Source organism: Alligator sinensis, unplaced genomic scaffold (genome assembly GCF_000455745.1).
Source record: "Alligator sinensis unplaced genomic scaffold, ASM45574v1 scaffold385_1, whole genome shotgun sequence".
NCBI lineage: Eukaryota > Metazoa > Chordata > Crocodylia > Alligatoridae > Alligator > Alligator sinensis.
The window spans coordinates 191634-211859 of NW_005842535.1; the positions used below are offsets into that span (position 1 = coordinate 191634).

A 20226-nucleotide genomic window follows, 5' to 3' on the forward strand; every position below is an offset into this window, starting at 1 on the left:
TCTTTCCTGCCTATGCAGGGAGTCGGACTCGATGATCTATTGAGGTCCCTTCCGACCCTAACATCTATGAATCTATGAGGGGTTCCTGGCCTCAGACTCTGCTCCCAGTGGGGGCAGGAGCTGAAGCCAGAACCTAGGGTCCCTCTTTTTCATTGCTTGGGTAGTAGGGTACCTTTCTAGGAAGTGGGAAATTCAGATCTATATCCCCTCTGGATGTGGGGAGGGGGGCTAGAACAATGGTCTCCTACCTCCTAAACCTGGAAATGTCCCCTAAACACTAAACTATGTAGCTATCCAGTGGGAAGGACAAAGTGCCCTTTTTCAGGTCTCAGAAAATAGACACAGGTTAAGCTAACTCTACTATGTGATGAGCACATCTACACATGCAAATAATCCAGGAGCAGCTTACTTTTGAGTAAACTACTCTAGAACAAATTCTCCCAGGCATGCGTCTATACATGCAGGGAATGAGGGAGCAGATTTTCTGCTCCTAGAAGCAGATTGCTCCCACTCTCTTTGGTCCTGAAACTGGCCCCTTCAGCAGCTAGGAGAAACTCTAGGTTCCCCCTGGGTGATAGCCCAGGGGCCAGGAGACAGCTGTCCTTTGATGGGATTGGGATATTGCTCCCTGCTTCAGGAGATGCTTGCTACTGAGGCAGGCTCCACCACTGGAGCCTGGGCAGGTACAATGTCTCCCTGCCCCAGCAACAGGGAGCTCCCAGCCCCTGCACCACAATGACAGAAATCCTGGGAGATTTCCCAGGGCTAGCCCTGCAGAACTGGCCCCCTGCAACCACAGAGCTGGTGTTGGTAGATAAGGATCTCCCAGCCCTGGCACCAAGGTTGCAGGACTCAAGCTGGGAGATAAGGATCTCCCAGTCCTGGCCCTGTGATCACAGAGCAGGGGCTGGGAGCTCCCTGCTGCCATTGTCCCCACTAAGGCTGCAGTGGTGGAGCCCACCCCAGCAGCAGGCAGCTCCCAGGAGCAGGGAGCAATCTCGTGCCCCATGCTGCCTGGCTGACCAGGACCACATATGTTCCTAGTTCAGCATATGCACGTGCGCTACAGCACAGTAATTATTCATGAGTAAATCTGTTATTTGCATTTGCAGGTAGCAAATTTACTCGCAATTAGAGCCTATTACTAAGCAGTAAGCATCTGCATGTGTAGATGAAGACACTTACTGTGCAGTAATTAGCTCTACTGCACAGTACAGCATCTCATAATTGCCCAATGCAATTATACGATTTCCACAGGACCGTACCTCATTATATATGGATATTCGACAATGGCTGAGACAGATGTTTAATGTTTATTAATGTCCTTATTTCTTAGTGAGGCAAGCACTGACTCATTCAATATATGCCATCCATTCTGTCTACTCAAGGCCCAAACGTTGTCTCATCTATGCTGATGCAAATACAGATTTACTTCAGATTTACATGAGGTAGCTGAAAATAGAAAAGGGACAATAGCAATGTAAAGAACCACATCCTGCCTTACTCATTCAGCCACTGCCCAGTCATGTGGCCCTTCTCCTCTTTGTTGAGTTCATTGTGTCCAGCAACAGTTTGCTGTGTGGCAAGTGACTCTTACACTGTTTGTTAAACTTAGGAGCAGCACACTTAAACAGCAAATGTCCACACTGCTACATTCATCTTTGTACTAGGATTTTTTTTCCTTGCCTTCTTTTTTCTGACACTTTATTTTTCAGTCTGATGGTGAAAAAAAAATCCTTTCTGCTGCTTTGGCTTAGGTTTCCTAAGCAGAAAGAAAAATACACTTTCAGAGCAAAGCTGGCCAACATGAGTTTACCTTGCTATGTCACAGTGTATTGCCAGAACCAAAACACCAAGCTCCAGGCAATGCTCAGCAACATAAAACACTTTCCTGACCTTAAACAAACTCCTCTGGTCTAGACTCCAATGGTGCTAGACAGGCTTTTAATGACATTCAAATAGTCTGTAGTATTCTTCTCTAAGTGAAGGGAAATTAGAAGTCATTAAAATGAGGTGGTTGGTGGGGTACAAGGTAGGCTATGGTTGGCGTGGGGGATCAGATACATCAGTTATAAAGACTCTGACCCTCAGTTATGAAGGTACTCTGAGTTTCAACCCCACCCTGTTTTTTTTCTGCATGTAGTCAATTCTCTGCCCAGAGAAATGTACTTTCTCTACAACTGTCCTTTCATTCTTTCTATTCAGTCTCAGATTGCCATGTTTCCCTGAAAAACAGGGCAGTAAAATGTCAGGAAAAAGGAACAAGCCTCCTGAAAGAAAAAATGTTTTATTAGCAAATTAAAACTAATTTGTCAATTAAGAAATTCCAAATTCATATATTGTTGAAGAGGATGATTCTTAATTGAAGATGAAATTAAACATGGGATGGTGAAAGTATAATTGGCTACTAACATTTATCAAATCAAGGGAAAATGAGAATGACAAGGACTATATTTCAAATAAATTAACTAGTCTACAATTCATACAGAAATTTGGCAATAGAGCTGCTTATACTGGCAGCACAATCCTAACATGACTTCAAATATCCTGCTTTTTCTTCTCTGTACATTTGCAAGGAATTGAAAAAACACATGCCTGTTTCACTAAGGTCTGAAAGGCACTTTATTTAATAAAGCAAGTGTACTTTAATTTCTCAAAAGTCTGCTGTCTTGGACATTTCTTGTTTAAGATATCCCAGGAGTCCAACAAGCTGAAAGATCTATTAAACACATCAACACATCAGAGGAAGTAATGGATTAGTCAAGCCTTCAGGACCAAGACAAAGAGAACATCAGGTGAAGGGGTTAAACTCTGGTATAAGTCTTCATTTGCAGATCCTAATACTGCAGCATATTATAGTCTAATCTAGACTGATCCCAGTTTAATGCAAAATTCTCCAAGCCCTGAGTAGAATATGAAAAAAAAATCCTCAGTGGTCGTAATTTAGCAACCCTGCAGAGGCTTAGCTGGGGGATATGAAAGGCAAATTCCAGACGGTGTTATGAATTATTGCACCTTATGAACCTTCCAACTCTCAACAGATGCCTGCTGCCATTTAAACAGCCACTAGATCAATTAGAAATGAAAGGCACAAATCGACCCTGTGCAAGGGCACTAAATTACCAGGAACTAATAATCCAAGCAGTAATGCCAGGTTGTAGGAGTTCAGCATTGCACTCCCCACCTCTGCACACTGCACAAATTCCTTTTCAATTTTATGGAGAGAATTAAAGTGCACACACTGAGTGGAAAAAGGAGCAATTTGTAAACCCCAGCAAATGTTCAGCAAGCAATCTCTATGGCATGTCTATATCTCAAGCACTATAGCTCAATCAAAGAATCCTAGAAACTGGACATGGAAGTGCCAATTAAACCAATAGGGGCCAACATTTTTGGAAGGTGTGCCACAAATCATCCCCATCCCCTCTCCAAGTGCCACTCTGATCTCTCTCCCCTGCCAAACTTCTGCTCTTTTTTCTGCTCCCAGCCAGACCTGTGCTCCCTGCCCAATTTACCGCTTTGCTTTTGCTTCCTACCCTGTCACTATACTCCCTATCCTCTCTCCAATCCGCTGTGTGCCACACCGAGAGGATGCCTGGGTCATGTATGGCACCTGTGCTGCAGTTTGGCCACCCCTGAATTATACTTTCCCAACTGGGGTGGGGAAAATATTGCCTGCTGGCCAGATCTAGCTTACCAAGGGATTTTACCTAGCTCATAGAGGGTCACTCAGTCCCACCTGGTCCAGGCATAGGCGGCAGCCTGGGCCATGGTGCATGCAGCCTGTACCACCACCCCAAGGTGCACAGTGGGCCTGGGGCAACACAGCAGCTGTACTCTACTTTTCAAAAGGCCCAGGAGCAGCAGATCCTTTTGGCTGTCACCACTAGAGTTCTGCTACCACCAGTCCTGGCTCCATAGCCTGGGCACCCCTCCCCTACTACCCTGCACACACCACTGGAGGTACAGGCCAGAGCAGCCAGGCAGGGTCTCCATGGAAACTAGCCAGGCCCCCTGTGGGCAGGGCGTGCTTAGCTGGGCACATGGGATGGGGCCATGGGTGGGCAGGGAATGGTGTCTCGACAGTGCAGCAGGATGGGCAGGTGGGGCCTGTCACTGGGGGTCGCAGGGCAGTGGCAGTGTGGGGCCATGCAGGGAGTGGCTCATATCTTTGCCCCAGGGCCTGGCCCTGGCCCTGTGCTGTCATCACTCTGCAATTCTGGCCTCAGCCCTGGCCCCACCAACCTATCCTGCTCCTTGATGCTAGTCCCCAACTGCCTACGGCCCCATCCCATGTGCCCAGATGAGCACGCCATACAGACATATAACAAAGATAATTTCTGTGGCAAAAACCTTTACATTTTTAGTTCAAGTTTTGCACTATAATAAATATAGAAAAAGGGGAATCCTGTAAGCAAATACTACTGGTGTGGACAGAGGGGAAAGGCAAAATATTTGAAGATGTATGTAGAAAGAGGTGACTAGGCTATAGATCTGTAACAAAGAGATTTTATACCCCTTTTTTTTTTTAAAAGAAAGCATAGCATAAAGCAAAGGGTGCAAAGAATTAGGGAAGGCCTGTTGATATATGAATATGGTTGTGGTATGCAATTCCTAAGTAAAATTGTTTCCTTCCTTGTATTGTTGTTTAGCAGCTCCTCTAGCTCTTATCAACAGTAAGCACTAAGTAGGCATCACAGTAGAAGTAGAGTTGTAAAAATAGAAATTGGAAGGAAATTTGGACAGTGCACACTATTACTTGCATAAGCTACAGCATAGGACAGATCTTGGAGATACCTGAGGTAGAAATTAGGGCTGTGTGAAGCTTCAGTCCCTGATTCGATTTGGTGGAGATTCGGCCCGATTCAGTGCCCGAATCTCCAAATCTGAATCGAATCAGGAGACACTTTAATCTCTCCAAATCGAATCAGAACCCTCCAAATCGATTTTGAGAGATTTGGAAAGATTCAGTGATTCAGACATAGACACAGCTTTACATGTTTTTTCTACATACTTAAAGGTACCAGGGGGCTTGTCATTGTTGCAATGCTGGGGTGGGTTGAGCATCTCACAGGAGCACAGGGGCTCCCCAGTGTGCTCAGCAGCAGACCCAGAAGTGGACTAGAAGTACTTCTGGTCACTTCTGTGTCCATCAGGGAGCGCACAGGGCCCGCCCATCTGTGCCCCCCTGGCTCCGCAACTGGTGCCTCCTGGGTCTCCTGTGCCCCCCTGGCTCCGCAACTGGTGTCTCCTGGGTCTGGGGGGGCACCCAGGGTCCCCCCACAGTCGATTGCCAAGCCGGAGGAGCATGGTGGGGTGGGGCCCATGCACTCCCTGGTGGACTCGGAAGTGGACCAGAAGTACTTCCAGTCCACTTTTGGGTTCACTGCTGAGCATGCAGGGGGGCCCCCCAAGCTTCTTTTGGATGCTCTATCTGCCCCACCACTGCAGCATTCATGAGCCATGCCTGGTATCTCGAAGTATGTAGAAAAAACATTTAAAGCTGTGTCTATGGCTGAATCGCTGATTCTCCAGATCAGTATTGAATCTTCAGATTCAGATTTGGTCGAATCGAATCAGGAACAGTGATCCAAATCAACGAATTGAATCACTGGCCCTGATTTGGGCTGAATCTGAATCCAAATAGGGCCCATTTTGCACACTCCTAGTAGAAACAGACAATTTGATAGTGGAGGATGAAAGTATATGTCAACAGCTTACAGATAAAGAATCTAAATGACACATAATTATCTGAAAACAACTGTTACCAACATGGGCAGTCAAACTAAAATGTTAAAACTTCAAGAAATCCAAACTTGTTAAGGTATGAAATGAATGGTTAACCCAAACAACTTTAACTCTGACATGTAATAATGTCATGAGAAAAATATATAACAAATGATTCTGTCTCTAGAAGCTTGGATTTCTTAGAGTGATATCTTTTAGGCAAGTAAAGGCATGATGAGATCTGATGCACAGTCCCCACAATCACATTTCTTGCCATGCCACATGTGCATGGCAGGAAATGTGATGGTGGGATTGAGCATCAGATGCCATCTGCCTTATTTCTAGTGCAAGGGCAGCCTGGGATCACAATCCTAGGCTCCTCCAGCACCACCAAGTAGCAAGCTCCTGTACCTGAGAGCCCATTAGTAGATCTGGACTCCCACCTGCAGCAGTGCATGGAGTGCACCAATAGCTGGTACCCCTATCAATTGATGGGGCTCCTGGCTATATAGATACAGCCCATGGCTGGGAGCTTCAGCCTGATCACACATTCAATTAATGGCATGATAGGAACCAGCCACAATGAAATAATTTTTGTCATGCCATTAGTTGCATTGATATGTGGCTGGGTAACAACTTAAGACATGATTAACTGGTTAATTATGTTGTAAGTGTAATGTGGGTGGAGGGGTGGGTGGAGGGGGCAGTTATTAGACCAATTGGGATAGAGTTAAACAAGCTTTGGAATGCAAGACATTCTAAGACATACTTCTTTAGGTCTGACCAGAACAAACCAAGGACAGAAGCAGACTGATATGTACTACCAAAAATACCCGATAACAGCCATCCAGCATAACAAGAAAAAGTGGAATTAGCTATCACAACAGGATCTAGCAACACAGAAGGGAATCCAGACAGCAACATCATCAACTTATTATCCCATTCTGAAATATCTGAACTCTCCAAAGGCCTGAACTTCTGCCCAGAGAAAAGTCCTGAAGCTGTGCTTGGCTTGTTCTGGTCACACTTGAAGAAGAATGTCTTGCATTAAAATGTCTGCTTGGATATGCTGGTCTAGAGAAAGAGAGCTCTTTGGAAAATGTAAGAAACCTGACTGACTATGTAACAAATCTGACTGACTCAGGATGGTGGTTTAACAGAGAAAAGGAGAGCGGGAAGGGTCCAGGGAAACAACCAGGAACTAAAGTTTGACCATATTCAGCTTGACTGGACATCTATGAGGAGACATAAGAGAGTCCAAAATATGAGACTGGATAGAGGGAGGTAGATTGTGAATTTGTGAGCTGTCAGCATGAAGATGGTATTCATAAGCACTTGAACAGGTAAGATCATGCTATGACAGTTTTTATGGTGAAAAAAAGGAGAGCATTTAGGATGAAGATTTGCAGAAATTCAATCAGAGGAGGAGGAGAGGGACAAAGAATTGAACAAATCACCTAAGAAGTGATCAGGGAAGTCTGAGGCTATCACCAGAATTTGGAGTACAGTAACAAACATATAGGGAACACTTGTTTTAGTGTTATGCTCCCTAATTTAAAAACTCATGCAATTGACAGTGTCAGATAAAGATTAAGGAGGACACCAGCTACTTCAGCCATACGCTATAACGTAATCTGAATTTTAATGTAAAAGCAGACAGTTTCTGGCTTTCATTGTTGTTGAGTAAACAGAGCAAGTAGCTCACATAGAACTGATGTAGTCCAAGTCTGCTTACAAAAGACAGTTTTGACAGGTATGAAGTGTCCCAGCTATTTCAAAGCTATGTTAGTAATGAGGTCCTTGCCAACTCCATATTGGTGAAAGATTGTGCACCAGGAGCAGAAAAGTTTAGACAAAAATTGAAATGCTCTGGTTGATGGTATTAGTGGGGACTGATTACAGCACTCCTACTCTTTAAGGAAAAGAGTACCTCTGTCATCGTGCCTTCTTTTTCCAAGCAGCCATTCTTGACCAATGAAAGGTCCTTTATGCCACTGTTCAGTCTTTATAATAGAAATGGGGTATCCTGCAACTATATCTTCAACTGCATGTCTAGGGAGGGGCCTATGACAGGCAGGAAGACTGCAAAAATCACTGTATTAATATGAAGATTATTGCATTAAAACTTGTGTTAAAAGAACAGTGAGGCTGTGAAATTAAATTTTCAAAAATCAGCAACACCAAAGTTAATATTGGCTGTGCAACTTCAATTTGGGCCCTTGTGCATATGTATTATGATACAGGCTTTAATGATATTACAACATGCTTTTTTTATCACACGATCCCTACCTCGGTGCAGCTTGATAGTGATAAAAAATTGGGTAGCTATTAACTACTTCTACCCTCCATACTCAACATTTAGTTCTTATTTAACATATGGCATGAAAACTTTAAACTTAATACTAAATTAATTGTTTCCTGGGCATTTCCATGGTGATTATCACTGTAATATCTTTGTGCTTAACCAACAGTTCTGAATTTATTTTTATAATTACATTATGATGTAAGATAGTATTATCATCATTTTGAAGCTAAAGAGATGAAGAAAAAAGTCTCAATTATCACTAGTCATAGGCATTATGATCTCTGATTTTTCAGTATTTTAAGGCTCTTTGCATGTTTACACTGTTTATATATTTTTAATTTTTTTAAACTCCAGTGATAAGACCAACATGTACAGTCCTTCCAACTATTGTGAAAAAGAAGGCATGATTCCTATAGACAGAAACCTCCAGCATAAAAAAATATTCATCATTATCATCTTTATTAATAATTAGATGAAAGGCCAGCAACTGCGTGTGATGATCGTGGAAAGCTATAATGTTCCTGAAAACATCAATAGTCCAAAGTCATCAACAAATATCATACAGAAGACTTCTGAAAGCAGTTCCCCAGGCTAGGCTTTGGATTGGATCTTTGCCAACAAATTCAACCTGGGCCAGGGAAGTGGTGTAACTATAGTGGGGCAACCAAGACAGACACCCCAGGTATCAACTTTGGGCACATAAAAGAATGGCTGTTGCCACGGCTGCGTAATCACACTGACAACAGCAGTGACAACTGGAAGTCTGTGTGTGGCAGCTGTACCATTAAGTGATTGGGCCAAGGTAGAGATCTCAATCTAGACAACATGAGAGGACAAGACTGAGCAGGTTCATTTATTCCCATTCAGGCTCTGTGAGAAAGAAAAGTAGGTCTGAGGAGATTTTCTTCTTTCCTATTCCCATGGCATGGCTTTCTCTGAAATAATTGATGTTATCTTGATAGTGTTTGAAATGATTTTGTAGCCATTATCATCCAGGAAATATGCAAGAGGCAAGCATTTTTGTGAGTGATATCTTTTATTGGACCAGCTGCATGGTTGAGATAGACTTAGACAAGCTTTCAGGTATCAAAGTACCCTCCCTCTGGTCTCTGGGACAGAAGAGCTAAGTAGCAGATGGAGCAACAACTTGTGCAAAACTCCATATGTAACTAAAAACAGGATATAAGACAAATGATCAGGTAGCCAACAGACAAGAGAGATGCAGTAAAAGCCTAATAGTGGAAGAACAAGTCATTCAGAAGCATTGATGATGCATTAAGTGTTAACAGTAGGGGGGCACAATTCCATGCTGCCCCTTCCCCAGTTGCTGCTGAGTGCTGGCTCTGACTGGGCTGCAGTCCTGTGAGCCACTGTTAGTGCATAAATTTTGCTGCCAGTGCCCCTGATGCTTCTGGGCCCTGGGCCTAGCTGGGTTATAGCTCCATGCCCAATGCCCCACCATTGGCACAGAAATCTGGGAGGGCACCTGTCCCCTATGTCCCCCCGAATGTTCATAAAGATTGAATAGTGAGCCAGCTTCAAGAAAAGGACTGGAGATTACCATGGGTGGGGGCATGACTCTTCAAAGTATGTAAGACACCTGCCTCCCCCACCCCTGGGCATCCCTACCACTCCAGAACAGACACATCTCATCCCCTCCCCTCCCAGTTCCCCACCCACTTCTGAAGGGTTTGTCTCTGAGCACAAGGAGGGACCCATCCCCTGCTGTAATTGTCCCCAGCATACCTGAGAAGGGAAGCCCTGAGGCTGCTCTTGTCCTACTCTGGCTGAAGCTTCTGTGGCTGACAGGACAGAGTACTGGGCTTGACTGGGGACAGCAGCAGTGGGCAGGTTCCCCCTTCCAGGCACATCTGTTCCCTGCCCAGTCCCCTGGTACCTTTTGCTGCCCAGTAGCACATGGTGGAAAGTGCGGATTGCTAAGTGCCATCATCATCCTTGGCCCAGCCTGGCACCCCATATAGCCACCTCCCACAGCTGGAGCCCCTGGGCTGGTGTGGGGAAACTCAGTGGAGTAGGAGGGGCAAGAAGCAGGGACACACCTGCTGCCATTGCTACTGAGCCCAGCACCCCTTGTAGCCAGTCTCCACCGCTCTTGGCTGAAACAGGGCATAAATGGCTTTGTGCTTCCACACCATCAGGTCAGCAGCAGCAGTGGGTTGGTCCCCCTTCCTCAATTACTCCCTGTTTGGTCCCCACTCCCCTGGTATCCTCCATGAGCCTGGGACTGTAGCCATGCCTGAACTGTGCAGGAGACCCAGGCATCCAGGGCCATGGGAAACTGGAGCCAGTAGTGTGACTGTGCCATTGCATTCCCCCTTGGATCCACCCCAGCTGAGGGGTCCTAGAAGCTGGTTCTTCCACTCCTTAGGTGATAGTTCTAACCAACAAGTTATTGGGCATTAAGGCAGGAGGGCTCTTTTTCTCCACTTCTGGCAGGTACATGCATAGGGAGCACCTCTTCGACCACAGACAGAAACAGAATCCAAACTCTAAGTGCCCAGAACTGCAGTTACAAAGCTATGTAAGTGCCACTTTGGCATGTAAAGGTGAAACAGGATTTAGCACTGTATGTGCAAAAAGAGATGGAAAAATCAGAAATGTAAAGAAGAAAACAATCAGAAACTTATCTGGAAGGATGAAGGAGGGGACAAACATTTAAGGGGACCTATACACATGACAGAGCTCTGCTCCAACGTGAGCAGGCTTGGTTAATTGAGTCTGCTGCAAGTCTGCTGGAGCATCTAATTAGCATGCTCCAGCAGCTTCCATGTTACATGTATCCAATGTTCCTGTATTTCAAAATGGCAGAGGGGGTGCTTTACTTAAAGTAAAGCTTCAAACCAGATTTACCTAAAGTGCCCCAGCTGCCATTTTGAAGCTTAGGATGCTGATTATACATGACACGGTGGGCTCTTTAGAGCAGCTCTCAAAGCTGCTCTAATTAAAGCACCCCGCCTCCACCCAGAGCACATATATAGACTCTCTCAAAAATATTAAAAGAGCTAAATCTGTTCAGCCTGGATGAGCCACAGCTGAGACTCCAAGGCTACAAAAGGAGTTAGGAAGAGGAGCAGAGCACAGATATAATGCTTATCTTTAGGCATTCTTTCCAGTAACTGAGCAGCAGCAGGAAAGAATAAAGGAAAGGCACCAACTGAGTATTAGAAGCATTTCTTTAATGTTATATCTACATGAGGCAGTGGTCAACTCTAACTGGCACTATGCACAATACCATAGGCACTGCTGTTCACAGACAAGGTTTCAATCTTTTTTAAAGCCACTGGTCCATCCCAGGGCACTAGTTAACAACAAAATGAATCCTCACTCAATCAAACTGCTGGTTTAGACAGGCTGTTTTCTCAAACTATTTAAATAAAAAGCTCACTCTTGTGGAATGAAGCAGAGCTAGTGGTCACCTTCCCATTGTCCTCCTGGATAAAATTAAGGTTCTTTTTTCATTCCCAGGTTTCACTGAAGGCATATATAACCTACACAGGAGCTGAACAGCATACTCTCTCTCTTGCTTACTCTTCCCATCCCCCCCCACCCTTTCCTTCTAAACCATTCAAAATTCGGAGGAAATAAATCTCTCTGCACTAATTCAGGGAGAGCTTGGTCCTCGTCAGTGCAGAACAAATAAATGGGCTGAACTGGCCTGACATTTTACTGCAGAAGAGAGGTCGTTTTCAGCCACTAATAAAAAGGATTTGACACAGGCTAATAAAGAGAAATGAATTCCTCTAATGGCCTAATTTAGCACATTCAGCAGTGCTTTGCCTGCAAGCTAGGAGAGGAACTGCAAAGAGAGTACAGACAGGGAAGGGGGAAAATAAATAATTTAAAATACTGGTTTCTTTTTTAACTTAAGTTAGGAGCATCAAGACAAAATCAGGTCTGAGAATATGCAGGTCTTATTGTTAAGGTGACCCCCAAAAAAGTAAAATAAAATAAAGGACCAAACTCAATATGAAAATGACAGTCTTGCGCCAGCTTAAATAGGTGATTAAATAGATGTGTTTATTTCTTGTGGGTTTGAAGCCTTCATTTGAATAAATGACACCCTGCATATTTCTTTTATCTACAAAGATTCCATATATTTGAATATCTAAGAACAGGCAGGAGTTCTAGCTGTTGGAGTTCAGCAGACATTGGGAAACTTGCTGAGCATAGACTATATTACTGTCACAGAAAAAGACCCAGAATTCTGGGAACAATGGAATATATCATGAGTGGAAAGTCTTTCCTCAAGACCCTTCTTTTTATTCTAAATAGCTGAGTGAATTGTAAGGATGATCCAGGAGGATAAAGGCAAAAGAAAAACAAGCTCCATGAATGTTCTTCATTAGCTAAGCAGCTAAACTATTTACACTAAAAGGAAGAAAGTCCTTGTAATTGTGAAGAGAGAAATATTATCTCTCAGATATTGTTCTAGTCATTCCTCTGCCTTTTTCTATGTATTTTTATTTTATTCAAAGGGAATGCAAAATTCTGCCATTCTTTTTGGATGGCATTTATACGCACATCATGCAGGGGAAAATGATTGCATGAGGAAGATGGCAGTAGAAAATTGGCCTGAAATCCTTGTACAATACACAGATTAGTATTAATTTGAAAAGAATGGGGTTCTTTCTACTGCAGTAAATTAAAAATAAAATCACTGTAAGTTTCAGTGCACCCCTGCTGCTTTCTCCCCAAGACAGGTTCTGAAGTGCCATATGGAAATTGTCAGATGGGACTCACTGTACTGGTTTGCATGGAGTTCCCCAGAAAACTGCTTGCTGAAAAACCCTAAGAACATGCTCTGCTAAAGAGCAAGGGAAGAAATAATTTTGTAAAGTTCTTTTTATGGGTGATAAAACTCCTGATACCCTATAAAGCTGAGCAGTAACTTCACAGTCACTCAACCATTTTCTTCAGACTGACCTTGGACAGGAAGCCAGACCTCAATTACAGACTCAACCAACTGTGCAGCAATCTGGCTGCTGGGCATTGCATTCCTTCCCCCATGAGCGACCTTGGAAACCTCAGCAGAATGCAGGGACTCATGATGTTCAGCAGTTCAGCTTTTACAGCCAGTACTAACACTTAGAAATAGTAATTTATCAGGGCATTCACCTCAAAATTTAGCTCAGAAGCCAAATGCTACCATTTGTCTACCAGTCACTCACTCCAAACCATGCGGTAGCCTTTCTTCCTCCCAAACTCTACAGTTTTCTTCTATGATAGCCAACTTCCATTAGAATGTCTCTTCATTTTGAATTCTGCTTATTTAGTACTAACAGAAGGAACTGTAGAATGGGGCCAGATGTTGAATTAGGGAAGGCATGGGTAAAAGGGTGTATAAGAGATGAAACAATTATATGGCTTCCAGAGTTTAACACTGCCTCACCTTCTAATCTTCACATCTTACTGTTAAGTTGATTTTTTCATCTACTCATCAATCATTCCAGTCTTGACCATCATCTTATTTGTTTCTCCCAGGAGCACTTTTTTACTCATCACCACAAATGCCTAGGAAAAATTCCTGCCTATTCAAAAAACAAATTGATCAGGTCAGACAGAGCAAGCCTGGAGAACAGAAGCTCCAAGAATTAGAAGTGATGTAAAATAGAAGGTGAGAAGGGAAATTACCATGTAGAATTAACTCTAATGGCAGTCATTTCACCTGTAGCTATCATGACACAGGCAAAATTTCAAGTAGATAACTGGATAGTTTTAAAAGTAGAATAAAACTCCAGAAAGAAGGGTCTTGAGGTTGAGGCACTATTTGGAACTCAGAGGGTGCATCTACATGAGACACTAACTGCTCAGTAGCCTAATAACACTGTGCAGTAGCATGCCAGGAAAAAATGTGCTAATACGCTACTGCACAGTAGAATTAGGCTACTGCTCAGTAAGCATCACTGAAAAACTGTGCGCCAGCACTACTGCACAGTAGTAACGAGCTACTGTGCAGTCAGCAACTCGTGTAGATGCAGCCTCTCCGTACTTCATTTCTTCTTCTGTAAATTGGGAGTAGTAATGCTGCCCTATTTCAAAGCAAATTTGCAAGGATTAATGTACACATCCTTAAAAGGTTTCAAACTATTAGGATGGTGAGGTAAAAAAGTACTTGCCTAAGCAGTTACAGAGAAACCAGAAAGATTTTGTACAATGAGGACTTAATCCTATTTCAATTATATAGCTAAATGGTGCATACAAAGGTGCGTAATGATGGTTTTAGGCTCTTACACACAGTTCGCAATACCACATTGCCCATATTAGCTTACTAAGTATGGTCAGTAACACTGCATTCTGGCTGGGCAGCTGAGCAGGGCAGTAGACTCAACCAGGTACATTCATAAGGCCAAACAAGTCCCAAAATTTCAGGAGGCAGAACTAGCAGGTGTTAGATAGCGGGGAGGACAGGCCTTTTAGCCCAAAAGCCCCCACTTAGGACACTTTATCAGGTCCAAAGGAGACTTTAAGTTGCATCTCATGCTTCCCAAAGGGCTCCTTCAAGGAAGGGATAAATGATGGGAATGATCAGAGTATTGGAAAAGGGAATCATTGAGTCAGTCTACATGTGCATTAATGTGCCTTTTCTAATGTGCATTAAATGTAGTACCTCCAATGTAAGGTACTAAATAATACACATTAGGCTGCTCTAATATGCAGTACAATATTTGCATGTTTTTTAGTGACACAGTGCAGTATACTATTTTACTGCACGTTGTTGTAATGTCATGGTTTTTATGTGATGCTTTAATACTCAGTAAAATAGTCTACTGTACATTAAGGTGAACATGTAGATGTGTCCATTTAGTTTAGAGAAGCTGTATGATAAAATAAGGTGCAATATACAGAAGGTACAAAAAGTCTTTCAATTTTTCTGTCTTATACAACAAACTAAGGAAACATTCAATTACAAGGGTAAGCAGCAAAGTTAAACTAATGAAAGAAAATACTATTTTCATAAAAACTGTACTTTGTTCACAACAGCTAATTGTCATATTTTCTTGCATACAAAATGCAACTTTCCTCCCAAAATCCCCCCCCCCTCCTCCCAAATACAGATCCTTGTATTAAGTGGGGAAATTGATTTTCTGCCTGGGGTAGAAACACCCTGCTTCAATTATGACCATTCAAGCAGCTGAGGGTGTCCATTAAATTAATGGTTCATTGTTCTTTATGGCTTCAGGCTAGACATAAGGAAAACTTCTTTACAAGTTGAGTGCCAAGGGTTTGTAACAGGCTCCCCCCAGAGGTGGTACAGTCATCTACCCTGGCAGTCTTCAAAATGTGTCCCGGGGGTCCATCTTGCTGGGGCCATCTGATCCCAGCTGTCTTTCCTGCCCAAGTTCAGGGGGTGGGGGTGGACCTAATGATCTGTAAGGTCCTTTCCAGCCCCTAATAACAACTATGACACTTCACTTCATTTCTCCTTTTTAATCGTCTTGATGCTACACTAATCACAATAACTTTTCTTAGGGCAATTTTCCTGTCTGATACCTGCTCCTGGTCTCTCTCATATTTCACAGCCTTGGAGACTCTTTAGCTATTTTTCAGAATCATAGGTCCACTGATGGAGACCAATCATCATCAGCACCTAGGGTTTCAGCTTAAGTTAAACAGGAAATGAGGGAAGAGTTGGATGAAGCTTAGACTTTGTCCCTGTTCTATGCAGTCATTTTCCCCCTTGATTCTGACTTTCAAAAATAATGTGTTCTTTATACCTGTTGGTATGTTATATGCAAGAAAATAGTGTAAATTGTGTTCCTCAATGCTACAAGATGTCTTTGGGATGAGAGTGTTTTCCACAAAGAATAGACAATATTAATAAACGCAAAGTTTGGAAAATGAAAAGAGAGAATGTCTCAATGTAGAAGGGCACTAAGTTGTGCCTGCTCCTTTAAGGGTAGAAACTGCCTGGCCAGAGGGCCCTGCAGGCAAAACAGAGCTCCACAGCTGCAGGTTGCCTGAACAACAGCCTAAAGAGATAATTGGCCAGCACCTGCAGACAGTCAGATGACTAGAAAAAGGTGGGGCTCTGGGGATACATAAACTCAGGGCTGGAGCTAGCAGTTTCACTCTCTCTCTGGAGACTCCTAAGGAAGGAGCACAGCCTTCAAGAGCTACCCAAAGACCTTTGGTCACCTGTTTTGCTGCCTACAAGGAATCTCTAGGAACCTATAAGGTAGTCAGGCCTAGGAAGCAGTATACTAGGGTGGGAGTTTTATCTTCTTAAAGGGACAAAACACGGTCTTCAATATCAGTGCTAGGTTACAGCCCAGGGGGCTAATGTTTGTGTTGTTGTATGAACCAGTGGACTGGGAGGAGGCTAATAGGGGAGGAGGAGGCCTCACTGGAGCACACTAGTGTGTAGAACCCCAGGCAATTGAGGGAGGTACAGAGCCAGGTGCCCACAAGGGGTGCTCAGAGACAGAGGCCAGAGAGAGGCATAGAGGCAGATGCAGAGAGATAGGTGCCAGAATGGAGAGGCACTGATGCAGGTGCAGGGAAACAGGTGCTAGAGAGGAGAGGCACAGAGGCAGGCACAGAAAGACAGGTGCCAGAGAAGAGAGGCACAGAGGCTGGTGCAGAGAGACAGGCACCAGAGAGGAGAGGCAGGTGCAGAGAGCCAAGTGCCAGAGAGCTCGGTCCCTGAGAGGCGCAGAGACACAGAGGCTGTAGGGCCCAGCACCCAAGGGGCGCACAGAGCTGACGAAAGTGGTAAGATGGCATGGGACATGATAAGGGAAGGTCGGAGTTATGTGTACACCCCTGGACTTCGGGGTTGTAAATGGGCAGTCTCCCGCTTTAATACCATTCTTATTTAACAGCAAAGGCGTGGAAGGTGAAACTGGACAGACTGGCCTAGACAGGTGGGCAGGCTGGTATTGGGCCTGGGAGCTTGCCCCCTGTCACACTCCATTTTACACAAGTAGTCCTAGCAGAGTTACAATCCATGTCTCATAAATCTGTGAACTGCCTGATCAAATTTGTACTATCCAGTACTGAGTATACGAAAACAGGGCTGGAAGGGACCATACATCACCTCTTCCTCAAGGCAGGATCATCCCTGAATAAATCATCCCAGTCAAGCGCCTATCTAATCTGTTCTTGAAAATTTCTGGAATAAAGATTCTACAGCCTCTCTAGGTAGCCTGTTCCAATGCTCATAATGAGAAAACTCTTCATAATCTCTAACCTAAATTACCTCTAACCCAGTTTGAGGCCATTGCTCTTAGACCTCTCACCTAGGGAGAATAATCTACTTCCAACCTCATTATAGTCATTCTTCTGGTGTTTGAAGACATAAATCCTAGCCCTTCCAGGCCTCTAAAGATTTTTGTTTCTCTACACACTTTCTAATCTGTCCATATCTTTCTTGAAGTGTGAGGCCAAAACTAGATGCAGTACTCAAAATGAGGCCTCACCAGTGTCAAGCAGAGTAACAGAATCACTGCCCTTTACTTGCAAGTGACACTGCTGTCAACAGACTAACTAAATCAGAGATGCATAAGCTTTCATGAGCCTGAGCTCACTTCGTAAGATGCCATGAAGAAACATTCATAGAGCAATCTGCTTGTTCTGTGCGTGTTCTTTCACAGCATCTGATAAAGTGAGCTCAGGCTCATGAAAACTTATGAATCTCTGATTTAGTTTATAAGGTGCATCTCTACCCTGCCTTCTGTCTGACTTCAGACTAACACAGCTAACTACCTCTCTCTGGTCTTGCCAATACCACAAAGACTGTTGTTAGCTTTTTTTCCAGTGAGAACATGTTGTTGGTTCCTATTCACCTTCTGCGGGGGACAGTGGCTTCTGTCTGCCAGCCTAACCTGTTGTATTAGGAGGTTTGCTACTTGCCCAGAGCCCAGATCTAATATGTTATAGATGGGTTACCAAGACTCTTCTGACCCTCTGACTACTACTGCACATTCATGTGGGCACCACTGATACTACCAGAGGTGACCTTGAGCAGATAAAAAGTGACTACAGGGCTCTGGGAGCAAAAGTGATCAGGACAGGGACTCAGGTGGTGTTCTTATCAATCCTTCTGGTCAAGGGGAAGGACATGGCCAGGAGTAGATACATCCTGCAGATCAATATATGGCTGTGCAAATGGTGTCACCACCTGGGCTTTGGCTTCTTCAAACACAGAATGTTGTTCCAAGAAGAAGGATTGGTAGGAAGAGATGGGATCCATGAGGGAAGAGCATCTTCACAGACAGACTCACTAACCTAGTGTCCACTTTACAGTATTGTCATCTTGTCTGTATTTCTTCAACTTATTAATGATAATGGCATGCATCAAAAGCCTTGCAGGTATTCTTGATCTGGAAAGAAATAATGAAAGAAAATGGAGTTGATAGGGAAGGGAACAGGGAAAGGATAAGGAGAACAGAGCCTTCTGAAGGACAAAGGTGGCAGAAAGTTTACGAAGTTAAAAGGGTTGATTGAATTTTTTTTCTCTCTCCATGTGCTTAACATATTTTATTTTAATGGAAAGAAGCATTTTCATTGCATTGTTAGGGAAGTGGCTCATTTTAATTCTGATCTACAGTTATTACATCATTTAGTGTTATCACCATTTGTACAAGTAACTTTTCTTCAGTGAGTTGTGGTGAGTGCTTTCACTGAATATCCAAAAACTGGATGCTCAGATTTAAGGTCACTGTTGGTTGTTCTTCTCTCAGCTACTTTGTTTTGGTGTTTTTGTTTTGGATTTTAGACTTTTCTTTAAGCAATATTAATTTCTAATAAAACAGCTTCTTGCAGGAGACATTGGTATAAAATGTTTCTTCTGAAGTCATTTTCAGCCAAGCATTTCTGGAGAAATGCTGAATGTGATGATCTTGTGATTTTGCAAGAAAACCGAAAAGGCCTTCTGAAATTTTATGTGGCTAATTTGGCTCTAAGGAGCATAAAAAAATCCTCCAAGCAGTATTTCATGACTTCCCCTATCTCCCAAATGAGATGAGTATTACTAATGCTGGTTTGCCTTATAGGCTCATGAATCAGATGAGCTTTAAGACTTATGAGCAAAACTGCCCAAGTGTGGGAACAATGTGCTGATCATCTAGAGCAGGAGTATCATACACATGATTTATTTTACACATGAGTTTTTCCTCACTGGGGAAATAAGAGGTGTGGAGCTGGTTCACAGGCAAGATCAGGCTCACAGAATGGCTCTGCATGCCAGCCTGTAGGGCTGGGTTAGGAAGGGTACTGCAGGCAGCCTGAGACCCAGACCAACCTCACATATCACATGCAGTGTGCAGGGCCACCGTGTGCTGCATGCAGCATGCAGGGCCAGTCTGGGGCAGGCTACATGTGGCATGTGCGTCCAGTCCAAGACCCACAGGTAACACAGTGGATCATATGATAGGACTCTGTAGGCTGGATCTGGCCTGTGGGCTGGATCTTTGATCTAGACTAATGTAACCAACCGATAAACATCTTGATTGACCCCAAAAGATTTGTTCCTTCACACAGACCCATAATCACTTTTTATAACGGTCAAGAAATATAATTTACAAAATAAAGTTGGAAGACTGGAATTTCAGCAAGAAAATCATTGTAGACCTCTAAGAGAATACTCCTCAAGGGAGTGATCCTCAATGCACAAACTAAGTCTATTCCATCTCGGAGGAAAGGCAGCAAGAGGGCACAGCAGCCCCCTGGCTCTCCAGGGACCTAGCAGACCTCCTGAGGCTAAAAAGAAAGGCCTACAAAGGATGGAGGATGGGAGTCACCTCCAAGGAGGATTATTCTGCACTGGTCCGGTCCTGTAGGGAGCAGACCAGGAAAAAGATTTGACTTCTCAGAAAAGTAGCTTGCTTCTTTCTTGTTTGCCACTGGAAGACAGGGAAGGGCTAAATCCAAGTCTTTCTCTAGGAGACATTTATATAGCTTTTAGGCATCTAAATCACTAAGCACAATGCAAGATGTGGCGAGCATCATAGCCCAGCCTCTAGCACGGATCTTTGAAAACTCTTGGTGCTCTGGTGTAGTGCCCGAAGACTGGAAGAAGGCCAATGTGGTGCTTATCTTCAAGAAAGGGAGGAAAGTGGATTCGGCTAACTATGGGCCCATCAGCCTGACTTCTATCCTGGGGAAGATCTTAGAAAAGTTTATTAAAGAGGCCATCCTTAATGGACTGGCCAACGCCAACATCTTAAGGGATA

General features: G+C 43.7%; 1 protein-coding gene across 3 annotated transcripts in view; it reads right to left on the minus strand.

Moving 5' to 3' along the window:
- The window catches only part of LOC102386778 (homeobox protein PKNOX2), an 836464-nt gene that overhangs the window by 168502 nt on the left and 647736 nt on the right, over positions 1-20226 (minus strand). The window lies entirely within an intron of this gene.